Source organism: Oncorhynchus gorbuscha, linkage group LG13, assembly GCF_021184085.1.
Source record: "Oncorhynchus gorbuscha isolate QuinsamMale2020 ecotype Even-year linkage group LG13, OgorEven_v1.0, whole genome shotgun sequence".
In the NCBI taxonomy this organism is placed as follows: Eukaryota; Metazoa; Chordata; class Actinopteri; order Salmoniformes; family Salmonidae; genus Oncorhynchus; species Oncorhynchus gorbuscha.
The window spans coordinates 94,392,280-94,405,434 of record NC_060185.1 but is presented as its reverse complement, the minus strand read 5'-3'; the positions used below and the strand labels follow the sequence as shown (position 1 = coordinate 94,405,434).

Genomic DNA, 13,155 nt, shown 5'->3' with positions numbered 1-13,155 from the left:
CGATAACTCATTTTCACGCTTGTCTGTAATCAGCACAGCCAGGCACAGAACACCACACAGGCATGATGATAAATGGCAGTGAAAAATGAACATTGTCGATAACATATCTTGCCTACAGAAGATCTGAGATTCCTGTGTGTTGTTCGTTAAAAGTACACAATGCCATCGTTCAAGTTTGTGGGCGCGCCCCATCTACCTTAGCGGTCAGTATCTGCATGCGCTATAAATGCCGGACTTTGTGATTCACTATGAGCCACTATGAGCAAACGAATGCACAGGAAGTCAAACTTTCCTGATTCTACCAGTGCAATGAAAATGGGCTGGTTGTAGCTTGTGGTTTAGATAATTGTGATGTTGATGATAAAATGTAATGTCGTTAGTATGTTAATGACTATACGCCGTGGCAGAGCCAGGGTCCCCTTTAAGTGCCTTAGCTATCTGGCTAATGTCTATAAATGGACTTTAAACTTTAAACCCTCACCCTAAACAACTTCTAAAAGGAGGGCTAATGTTACCAGTAACAGCTACTAATTAGGCACCGTGTCCCATAAATAGTCTTACTCATCAATTATTACTCAGTCCAAGGTTAGCCTTCTCTTATTAAACATTTATCAACCTTTTAATTACTAATGACTTTAAGTGCCTTAATCGCTATTTAAATTAGAGCGATATGTTAGATATAATTTCACTTAATAAAGCCAAGTGCTTATCTTCAAGATGAGATATCCTATAGATAGTTCGTCCGAGGGGAAAGGTTAGGGTTGAAAAATGCTGGTAACTTTCCCAAAAATGCCCAGGTTTTCCAGGAATATCGGTTGGAGGATTCCCAGATTTCCTGCATATCTCAAGCATATTAATCTCACAACAATGTATAGAATAAAGCTGGCGCCAGTTGATATGAAGGGTCTGCGGTCTGGTTGAGCGCTGTAGTTAGCGCTGTAGTTAGCGCTGTTAGTTAGGCCAGAGGCCCAGTCTGACATTCACTGTAATAATTGTTTATGGCAAAGGCATAGCAGCACAAAACAATAGAAAATAAAATACATACAAATCCCGAAAGGACAACGTTCACTTTGAATCCGTCAATGTTCTTAGTCTTCTGTGATTAATTAGGAACAACAGCTCACTGAAACGAGCATCCGGAGACTCCTAATGGACCCACTAATGGGTCTCGACCAGAATGTGTTTCCTTTTCAAAGAGCAACAACAAACATCACACAGTCAGCAACACACAAAAAACAGATTGTCCAAAATGAGCATCCCCAGGCTTCCAACACCTTGACCCAGAATCTGTTCCCCTTTCCATATTCAACAACAAATCATGCTGTTGCCATATCACCCAGTGATAATTTTTTATTTAACCTTTATTTAACTAGGCAAGTCAGTTAAGAACCAATTCTTATTTTCAATGATGGCCTAGGAATAGTGGGTTAACTGCCTGTTCAGGGGCAGAGCAACAGATTTGTACTTTGTCAACTCAGGGATTTGAACTTGCAACCTTCACGGTTACTAGTCCAACGCTCTAACCACTAGGGTACCTGTGCGCTCTACACTCTAACCACTAGGCTACCCTGCTGCCCCGAATACCTGGAACTGGATAGCACTCTGACTGTTAGTTAACAACAATGCCACATTGAAAATATCAAACCACCAAATGGCAGCAGTGGGATTTCAACGTGGGCTCTCCTCTCCTCTCCTCTCCTCTCTTCCCCTCTCTTCCCCTCTCCTCTCCTCTGTCTGGCGTTCTGTTCTGAAGTGGCTTGACTGGGCTAAGCAGAGAGAGTAGAGGGAGTTAGCTATATCCTGCGTCCCAAGTGGAACCCTACGCTCCCTATGTAGTCCATTACTTTTGATCAGGACCCATAGGGAATAGGGCGCTATTTGGGATGCAGACTATGTCTCGAGGGGTACCTGCCTGTTTATCATTTCACACACAGTAGCATGAGAGAAGCTCCCGCCACCCCCCATCTTCCACAGTCCTACTATAGTCGCTCCACTCCGCTCAGCCCCAGGGACCATAATTACCCCGCTTCCTGCATAAAAAGGCGTGTGATGGTGTGAGCTATGGGAACATGTCTCTGTCTGTGTGTGTGTCCTGACAAAGCAGACATTTCACCCTTCACATGCTAGCCCTTCTTCAGCCTCATTTCAATAGCATTGCCGGATGCTCAATACCGAGTTCAATGTGTTGAGGCACAGTGCAGTAGAGTTGTCTGAGTTATATGTGTCGAGGCACTGTGCAGTAGAGTTGTCTGAGTTCTATGTGTCGAGGCACAGTGCAGTAGAGTTGTCTGAGTTCTATGTGTTGAGGCACAGTACAGTAGAGTTGTCTGAGTTCTATGTGTCGAGGCACTGTGCAGTAGAGTTGTCTGAGTTCTATGTGTTGAGGCACAGTGCAGTAGAGTTGTCTGAGTTCTATGTGTTGAGGCACAGTACAGTAGAGTTGTCTGAGTTCTATGTGTTGAGGCACAGTACAGTAGAGTTGTCTGAGTTCTATGTGTTGAGGCATAGTGCAGTAGAGTTGTCTGAGTTATATGTGTCGAGGCACAGTGCAGTAGAGTTGTCTGAGTTCTATGTGTTGAGGCACAGTGCAGTAGAGTTGTCTGAGTTCTATTTGTTGAGGCACAGTGCAGTAGAGTTGTCTGAGTTATATGTGTCGAGGCATAGTACAGTAGAGTTGTCTGAGTTCTATGTGTTGAATGGAGAAAAAAGACTATCAATCTCCAGTGCTTGGAAAAGGCATTCTGAAGGACATTTCAAAATATATATACTGTACAAACATATAAACACAACATGTAAATTGTTAATCCCATGTTTCATGAGCTGAAATAAAACATTACAGAAATGTTCCAAATGGCACCACTTTCCCTACATTTCCCATGAGCAAAAGCAGTGCACTATTGCAGAGATATGTGCCCATTTGGAATGGATCCAACTGTCTTTTCTACAGAACCATGGCAACTGGTCTTATTGAAGAGAGAAATACATTCTGAATTCATGGAGCATCCTGAGACTGTGTTGTTTCCATGGGGTTAGCTCAGGGTGGCTAGTCCTCCAACTGTCTCTCTCTAGACCATTCATTTTCTCGGGCCCTTCAATTACATTTTTTCTATTTTCTGTAGCAGCATTTTGATATGGGGATTGTTGTTCAGCCAAACTATTGAAAAGAGAGAACAGTTCATCCTCTTGTGAATCTGACTCTGAAAGGAAATGCTCAAGATGATTTATCCTGGCCAATTTCCAAGAGTAGAAGATGTTTTGCTATTTTAGAAATGTGAGTTGATATACAAAACTGATGTTTCTCCCCAATTGATCTTTTTTGACAATCAGCACATGTTGGAGAACTCACAGACACACACACACACACAACATCTAAGCGCTAATGCATTTCTGTAACATCTAAGCGCTAATGCATTCTGTAACGTGAGAGCTGAGTGAGACGATATAAATCCCCTCTGTGATGATGGTTTGACATTCCCAAGAAAAGCACTGTACTGTGCAAGGCGCACAAAATGACATTCACGGCACTGTTCTTTTACACCGCTTTGAAAGCGACATCACGTACTAGAACCGTAGAGATGATGATGGGAGATATGTCTGCACAGAGGGGAACGATCCACCGAGGCAACTAGCGAGGCAGCTATAGCTCGCGGCAGCAGAACGGTGTAATTGATCCCATCTGCCGGAATGAGAGCTATTCCGGGTGGGTTAATCACGTGTCCTCTGGGAAGCGCTTTAGTTTTTGGGACGCATGCAGCGAGTCAGCGTACTATTGCCAGTAGGCTAGTTAGTAGTCCTAGTTAGTGTACTTGGAACATATATCCACGGTAATGGCTAATCAACCGATAGGCTACAAAAAGTAGAACAATGTACGTGTTTTAAATTTTGGAAATGGGATAAAGAGACGTAAGAGCGCGCGCTCTCTGGCATCTACTGCTCGTGAAAACTTCGGAGACAAGAGATCTGCACCAGCTAGAATTGTGAGGCTGCAAAGTGTTCTGTATCCGTTACTGTTACCACCACAACAAGTCAAGTCATCTGAGCGCGGGCTGTCACTGTCTGCAAGAGTTCGAGGTAGGCTGGGTTACTATTTTTATTTACAGTCCTTATTTCTATTATGTTGAATAGCCTATGCTCTTTAAACGTCTATAATGTCTGGAGGGCGCGTGGAAATACGCACACGTAAATGCGTCGTGGATGCAAAATGATCATATCCCCAAACCGATAAATAATTATAGCAATTAAAATCATGCTGAGTTTAAATGAATGTGTGAACCAAATATATTAGCCTACGTGGGTGAATGTGTTATTGCGCGGACTCTAACCTACCCATAGAGCATGTGTGTCAGACAAAAATATTAAACATGTGACCACTCCAGTATTAACGTCACACCATGGAGCCAAAGGTGCCTTCAAATCTCCAACATAGTAGGTCAACATTAAATCATTAAATAATATTTAATAGTGAAGAAGTTACTACAGAACAATATTCAACCCTACTGAATAGTAGTAGTTTTACATTTACATTTAAGTCATTTAGCAGACGCTCTTATCCAGAGCGACTTACAAATTGGTGCATTCACCTTATGACATCCAGTGGAACAGTCACTTTACAATAGTGCATCTAAATCTTTATAATAGACATAGGACTTGATATTCTATACCAATTTGGTGGTATGCAACATCACATACATTCATTGTAGCCTCTGTGGCCGCTGGTAGGACAAGGGGATTTGAACCCCTGCTTTGTGTCTGGTCTTCCAAACGTCTTGGTTGGACTGGTCCTGGTTGTTGGACTGGTCCTGGTTGTTGGACTGGTCCTGGTTGTTGGACTGGTCCTGGTTGTTGGACTGGTCCTGGTTACTGGACTGGTCCTGGTTTCTGGACTGGTCCTGGTTGTTGGACTGGTCCTGGTTTCTGGACTGGTCCTGGTTGTTGGACTGGTCCTGGTTGTTGGACTGGTCCTGGTTACTGGACTGGTCCTGGTTGTTGGACTGGTCCTGGTTACTGGACTGGTCCTGGTTGTTGGACTGGTCCTGGTTGTTGGACTGGTCCTGGTTACTGGACTCGTCCTGGTTGTTGGACTGGTCCTGGTTACTGGACTGGTCCTGGTTACTGGACTGGTCCTGGTTGTTGGACTGGTCCTGGTTACTGGACTGGTCCTGGTTGTTGGACTGGTCCTGGTTGTTGGACTGGTCCTGGTTGTTGGACTGGTCCTGGTTGTTGGACTGGTCCTGGTTGTTGGACTGGTCCTGGTTACTGGACTGGTCCTGGTTACTGGACTGGTCCTGGTTGTTGGACTGGTCCTGGTTACTGGACTGGTCCTGGTTGTTGGACTGGTCCTGGTTGTTGGACTGGTCCTGGTTGTTGGACTGGTCCTGGTTACTGGACTGGTCCTGGTTACTGGACTGGTCCTGGTTGTTGGACTGGTCCTGGTTACTGGACTGGTCCTGGTTGTTGGACTGGTCCTGGTTACTGGACTGGTCCTGGTTGTTGGACTGGTCCTGGTTGTTGGACTGGTCCTGGTTGTTGGACTGGTCCTGGTTACTGGACTGGTCCTGGTTGTTGGACTGGTCCTGGTTACTGGACTGGTCCTGGTTGTTGGACTGGTCCTGGTTACTGGACTGGTACTGGTTGTTGGACTGGTACTGGTTACTGGACTGGTCCTGGTTGTTGGACTGGTCCTGGTTGTTTGGACTGGTACTGGTTGTTGGACTGGTCCTGGTTACTGGACTGGTCCTGGTTGTTGGACTGGTCCTGGTTTCTGGACTGGTCCTGGTTTCTGGACTGGTCCTGATCTAAGGATGACTTCTGTACTAACCTGTTCTGTCTGGCACTACAAGTGCAAATCTCATATAACAGTTTGTGACTCTCAACTCCCAGTGGAGGTCCATTCCTTTAGTGTGCGCATCCCAAATAGCACCCTATTCCCTATGGGCCCTGGTCAAAAGTAGTGCACTACATAGGGAATAGGAACTCTTAACAGCTGCCAACTTGCCGTCCTCCACTAGTGATGTCTTCATGTGACATCAGTGGTTAAAAAGACTGCTCTCTCTGGGATCTACTATGGAGCTGCTGGACAGTAGACATGGCCGTTAGCTAGGCGAATACAGCCGAGACAGTCATTTATCAATTACCTACAAGGAGAGCTGTCATCTCTGTATCTCTGGCTGGAGTATAATTATTAACCCAATAACCTATTCCTTCGGCTGTTACGGGGATATAGTGTCATTTAGGACAGAACCATAGAACCATTTCAAAATGTTTAATATAAATATTTATTTTGCTCCTTTGCACCCCATTATTTTTATTTCTACTTTGCACATTCTTCCATTGCAAAACTACCATTCCAGTGTTTTACTTGCAATATTGTATTTACTTTGCCACCATGGCCTTTTTTGCCTTTACCTCCCTTCTCACCTCATTTGCTCACATTGTATATAGACTTGTTTATACTGTATTATTGACTGTATGTTTGTTTTACTCCATGTGTAACTCTGTGTCGTTGTATCTGTCGAACTGCTTTGCTTTATCTTGGCCAGGTCGCAATTGTAAATGAGAACTTGTTCTCAACTAGCCTACCTGGTTAAATAAAGGTGTTCTCAACTAGCCTACCTGGTTAAATAAAGGTGTTCTCAACTAGCCTACCTGGTTAAATAAAGGTGTTCTCAACTAGCCTACCTGATTAAATAAAGGTGTTCTCAACTAGCCTACCTGGTTAAATAAAGGTGAAATAAATAAAAGAAACAAATGTCCAGTGTGCCAACCCAATAAGGGTGCCGTGTGCTCCATTTTGGAAGACTTGTGTTGCGTCTTGTGTTTTACGGTGGTGTTAGTCATCATTTAATAAGAGCAGGATAGACACACTTACATTTACATTCCATTTAAGTCATTTAGCAGACCCTCTTATCCAGAGCGACTTACAAATTGGTGCATTCACCTTATGACATCCACTTCGTATTTGGTTACAGATCATACACGCTTTAGAAAAGATTGAACGTGTCGTGTTCCTAACCCTGCCCAGACTAGCGCCTGTCAACAAACAGTGTTCTTCAGAGACGTTTGTCATATCCTTTGTTTGCCCAGGGAGATCCTAGTGACTTCAGTTTCAATGACAGGTGCTGCTCAGAGATGACTGTCTGTCTTTACGTCTCCATTGGCACCCTATTCCCTATGTAGTGCACGACATTTGACCAGGGCCCACATCGAGGGGGTACTTGTCAAAAAATTGTGCACTAAATAGGGAATAGGGTGCCAATTTAGAACACAGTCTTTGTCTCAAACTATAAGAAACCCATCGTAAGGAAATAGCTGTCTGTCTCTCAGCAGATGATGAAAGCTAGCTGTCAAGTCAGAATGTGGCATTTGGAAGGCAGGGCGGCAGGCCACCCTTATCTGTACATAAGAAGGCAAGGAGCCTCAGTCTGCAAACAGCATGTGGTCTAGCATGTTGTTTTTTCAGCTTTACATGTCAGTGTGTTGATGCTGGATAACTTAAGAAGCTTCCTGTCAGGAATTACGTTTTAAATACACCAATAAGTATGTATCTAGCCTGAGTGCCAGTCTATTTGTGCTATCGTGCCAACTCCTTGTCATGCCAAATATTTCTGAGACCAGGCTAGGATGTATCGTGATGTGCTTAAAATGTTCTGTTCCTTATTCATGTTAAATTGTACATGGACTTTTAGGCCTCTCCAAGCTATCCTCTGTTGCATATGTTGTACATGGACTTTTCCTCTGTATATCTGTTGCATATGTTGTACATGGACTTTTAGGCCTCTCCAAGCTATCCTCTGTTGCATATGTTGTAGATGGACTTTTAGGCCCCTCCAAGCTATCCTCTGTTGCATATGTTGTACATGGACTTTTAGGCCTCTCCAAGCTATCCTCTGTATAGCTGTTGCATATGTTGTACATGGACTTTTAGGCCTCTCCAAGCTATCCTCTGTATAGCTGTTGCATATGTTGTACATGGACTTTTAGGCCTCTCCAAGCTATCCTCTGTTGCATATGTTGTACATGGACTTTTAGGCCTCTCCAAGCTATCCTCTGTATAGCTGTTGCATATGTTGTACATGGACTTTTAGGCCTCTCCAAGCTATCCTCTGTATAGCTGTTGCATATGTTGTACATGGACTTTTAGGCCTCTCCAAGCTATCCTCTGTATAGCTGTTGCATATGTTGTACATGGACTTTTAGGCCTCTCCAAGCTATCCTCTGTATAGCTGTTGCATATGTTGTACATGGACTTTTAGGCCTCTCCAAGCTATCCTCTGTATAGCTGTTGCATATGTTGTAGATGGACTTTTAGGCCTCTCCAAGCTATCCTCTGTATATATGTTGCATATGTTGTAGCCTACACAAATCAAATCAAATCCATTTAATTTATATAGCCCTTCGTACATCAGCTGATATCTCAAAGTGCTGTACAGAAACCCAGCCTAAAACAATACAGTGCCTTGCAAAAGTATTCAAACCCTTGGTGTTTTTCCTATTTTGCTGCATTTCCACCTGTAATATAAATTGGATTTTTATTTGGATTTCATGTAAATTGACAAAATAGTCCAAATGGATGAATTGAAATGAAAAAAGACTCTTGCTAAAAAGAAAATCAACAACTAGAAAGTGGTGCGTGTATGTTTTTTTAGTTTTACCTTTATTTAACCAGGCAAGTCAGTTAATTAAGAACATATTCTTATTTTCAATGACGGCCTGGGAACAGTGGGTTAACTGGTCTAGGAACAGGCAGGTTAACTGGTCTAGGAACAGTGGGTTAACTGGTCTAGGAACAGTGGGTTAACTGGTCTAGGAACAGTGGGTTAACTGGTCTAGGAACAGTGGGTTAACTGGTCTAGGAACAGTGGGTTAACTGGCCTAGGAACAGTGGGTTAACTGGCCTAGGAACAGTGGGTTAACTGGTCTAGGAACAGGCAGGTTAACTGGCCTAGGAACAGTGGGTTAACTGGTCTAGGAACAGTGGGTTAACTGGTCTAGGAACAGTGGGTTAACTGGTCTAGGAACAGGCAGGTTAACTGGCCTAGGAACAGTGGGTTAACTGCCTGTTCAGGGGCAGAATGACAGATTTGTACCTTGTCAGCTCGGGGGTTTGAACTCGCAACCTTCCGGTTACTAGTCCTTCTGTAGCTCAGTTGGTAGAGCATGGCGCTTGTAACGCCAGGGTAGTGGGTTCGATCCCCGGGACCACCCATACGTAGAATGTATGCACACATGACTGTAAGTCGCTTTGGATAAAAGCGTCTGCTAAATGGCATATTACATTACTAGTCCAACGCTCTAACCACTAGGCTACGGTGCCACCCACTTTGCTATGAAGCCCCTAAATAAGATCTGGTGCAACCAATTACCTTCAGAAGTCACATAATTAGTTAAATAAAGTCCACCTCTGTCACATGATCTCAGTGTATACAGTAGGGCAAAAAAGTATTTAGTCAGCCACCAATTGTGCAAGTTCTCCCACTTAAAAAGATGAGAGAGGCCTGAAATTCTCATCATAGGTACACTTCAACTATGACAGACAAAATGAGAAAAAAAAATCCAGAAAATCACATTGTAGGATTTTTTATGAAGAGTCTGCAACACCACTAAGCAAGCGGCATCATGAAGACCAAGGAACTCTCCAAACAGGTCAGGGACAAAGTTGTGGAGAAGTACAGATCAGGGTTGGGTTATTAAAAAATCTCTGAAACTTTGAACATCCCACAGAGCACCATTTCATCCATTATTAAAAAATGGGAAGAATATGGCACCACAACAAACCTGCCAAAACTCACGGACCAGACAAGGAGGGCATTAATCAGAGAAGCAACAAAGAGACCAAAGATAACCTTGAAGGAGCTGCAAAGCTCCACAGTGGAGATTGGAGTATCTGTCCATAGGACCACTTTAAGCCGTACACTCCACAGAGCTGGGCTTTACGGAAGAAAAGTGGCCAGAAAAAGCCATTGCGTAAAGAAAGAAATAAGCAAACATGTTTGGTGTTCGCCAAAAGGCATGTGGGAGACTCGGCAAACATATGGAAGAAGGTACTCTGGTCAGATTAGACTAAAATGTAGCTTTTTGGCCATAAAGGAAAACGATATGTCTGGCGCAAACCCAACACATCACCCAGAGAACAACATCCCCACAGTGAAGCATTGTGGTGGCAACATCATTCTGTGGTGATGTTTTTCATCAGCAGGGACTTGGAAACTGGTCATAATTGAAGGAATGATGGATAGCGCTAAATACAGGGAAATTCTTGAGGGAAACCTGTTTCAGTTTTCCAGAGATTTCAGACTGGGACGGAGGTTCACCTTCCAGCAGGACAATGACCCTAGGCATACTGCTAATGCAACACAAGAGGGGTTTAAGGGGAAACATTTAAATGTCTTGGAATAGCAGAGTCAAAGCCCAGACCTCAATCCAATTGAGAATCTGTGGTATGACTTAAAGATTGCTGCACACCAGCGGAACCCATCTAACTTGAAGGAGCTGGAGTAGTTTTGCCTTGAAGAATGGGCAACAATCCCAGTGTCTAGATGTGCCAAGCTTATAGAGACATACCCCAAGAGACTTGCAGCTGTAATTGCTGCAAAAGGTGACTCTACAAAGTATTGACTTTGGAGGGGGGTGAATAGTTATGCATGCTCAAGTTTTCTGTTTTTTTTTTCGTCTTATTTGTTGTTTGTTTAGCAATAAAACATATTTTGCATCTTCAAAGTGGTAGGCATGTTGTGTAAATCAAATGATACAAACCCCCCATAAATCTATTTGAATAATTACAGGTTGTATGGCAACAAAATAGGAACAATTCCAAGGGGGGTGAATACTTTTGCAAGCCACTGTATGTGGCTGCAAGGATGGTGTGGTGTCCTCCAGGATGGTGTGGTGTCCTCCAGGACGGTGTCCTCCAGGATGGGGTGGTGTCCTCCAGGACAGTGCGGTGTCCTCCAGGATGGTGTGGTGTCCTCCAGGATGGGGTGGTGTCCTCCAGGATGGGGTGGTGTCCTCCAGGATGGTGTCCTCCAGGATGGTGTCCTCCAGGATGGTGTGGTGTCCTCCAGGATGGTGTGGTGTCCTCCAGGACGGTGTGGTGTCCTCCAGGACGGTGTGGTGTCCTCCAGGACGGTGTGGTGTCGTCCAGGACGGTGTTCAATCTCTTTCTCTCCATTCTCTCCTCATGGTGTCCTCTAATATACTTTTAAATGAGAAAAATACACTTCTGAGAGAGCAGGTTCATGCCATTCCTACGGCTGACCTCACCTGCTGTGCCAACTGTATTGCCAGACTGTGTTTGTGTGGTTACTACCGAGTACTATTCTCCTCTCAGGGTTATTATACGTTGAACAGTGGGGATGGAATAGCTGCAGGGAAGGACAGTCCTGTGGTGAGCGCTAGATAGGTGACGTGACTGTACATCACATCTACAACAACCAACAATGCCAAGAATGTGAGGAAATCATTGTGTCTCAAATGCCACCATGTTCCCTATATAGTATAGTGCACTATGAATGACTCCCTATTAACTATATACATTTGACCAGAGCCCGACAGGGTGCATTTTGGGAAGCAGCCCATGCAGGTTGGAAGCCATTATGTTGTTCGCTGTTCATCAGGGGTCTAATATTCAATTAGCGGGTCCTCATCTCAAGCTGTGCTCAACGTGTTGCTGAGTGGGAATGCAGAATACCTACGCAGACTGATTGATGAGCAGGGGAGCATACCCCAGTTTTCTTTATGCAGTTGGAGTGGAACAGAGAGAGAGAGAGAGAGAGAGAGACAGAGACAGAGACAGAGACAGAGACAGAGACAGAGAGAGAGACAGACAGAGACTCAAGACCCCAGAGACAGACAGAGGACAGTCATGCAGACAGAGAGAGACAGTGGGTCAGAGAGACAGACAGAGACAGAGACAACCAGAGACCACACCCCCACACAGAGGCATCATGCCCAGAGTGGGTCAGAGTGGGTTATAATGGGTCAGAGACCTCCCAGCCCCACACAGAGAAGTCCTGCCCATAGGGGACACAGAGAAGTCATGCCCATAGGGGACACAGAGAAGTCATGCCCATAGGGGACACAGAGAAGTCAGGCCCATAGGGGACACAGAGAAGTCCTGCCCATAGGGGACACAGAGAAGTCCTGCCCATAGGGGACACAGAGAAGTCATGCCCATAGGGGACACAGAGAAGTCATGCCCCCTCAGAAATAATAAGATTGACTTTTTGGGGGTTTGTTTGTTTTTTCTCTGAAATACTACACACAACTTAACAATTGTATAAAGTTGATTTTAGCCAGCCCAGATAGGTTCCCAACCTCATAACTAGCTGCCAAGAAGCCATTTCAGGCTATCAATCAAGTTAAGAGTAACGAGCTTGTCTAAATATTGTTGTGTCAATTCTATACAGGGTCACTCAAAAGTCAATCTTAAATGAATCATTTTTATAATCAGCATACTGGAGAGGTTCCAACCAACTCAATGCACCCAGAACACATGGCGATCAGGAGCTCTAATGGGGCAGTCCCGTTCGATCTCTCGTATACTGGTTACATATGCATAGTTCATAGGGTTGGTTCCGGCATGTGTCTGGCATCGTCTCCTATCTTAACTCATAGAACATATTCTGGGGGCGTTCTGCCAGATGGTCCTAAGGAGGGGGTCTTACCCCCCCCCCTCAGATTGTCTCGTCCACTTTTTGCCACCTCATATTTTTGTTGTGCATGGCTCCCTCGCCCCCCCCCCCAACAAACACTCTTATAATCAATAGCACGACCCCTTGACTCGGCTGCAAATGAACTCTCAGCCATGTCATGGCCCTCTCAGGCAGAAAGTATTTGCATTGCACTGTTCATTAGCATAACGAGTCAATTCAGTAGTAGGCTACAGGGCCGTAATTATAATATATATTGGGGGGGACATGTGGACTCCATGGCTACGGCTAACCTCCTGTGACGGTGAGAAGAATAAGGCTCCTCTATCCATGGTCGGGAGGCTATGTCAGCGGAACTGAGCTGTCACGCCGATTAATACCTAGCATAGTATTGTAGAGACAGACAGCAGTCACATCATCTTAGTAGACAGGAGGTCTGGACAGCCCCCCAGTAAGTAAGGTCCCTTGCATGACCCCCGCATAACTGTCGGTCACAGGGTGAAGGGAC

At 44.6% G+C, this 13,155-nt stretch overlaps 1 protein-coding gene across 1 annotated transcript in view; it reads left to right on the top strand.

Moving 5' to 3' along the window:
• The first annotated feature begins 3,729 nt into the window (after nucleotides 1–3,729).
• Nucleotides 3,730–13,155, top strand: part of LOC123993749 (probable E3 ubiquitin-protein ligase MID2) — a 265,189-nt gene continuing 255,763 nt past the window's right edge. The window contains exon 1 of the mRNA XM_046296202.1: nucleotides 3,730–4,071. The gene's annotated coding sequence lies outside the window, so the exon portion shown is untranslated. The remainder of the gene's footprint in view (nucleotides 4,072–13,155) is intronic.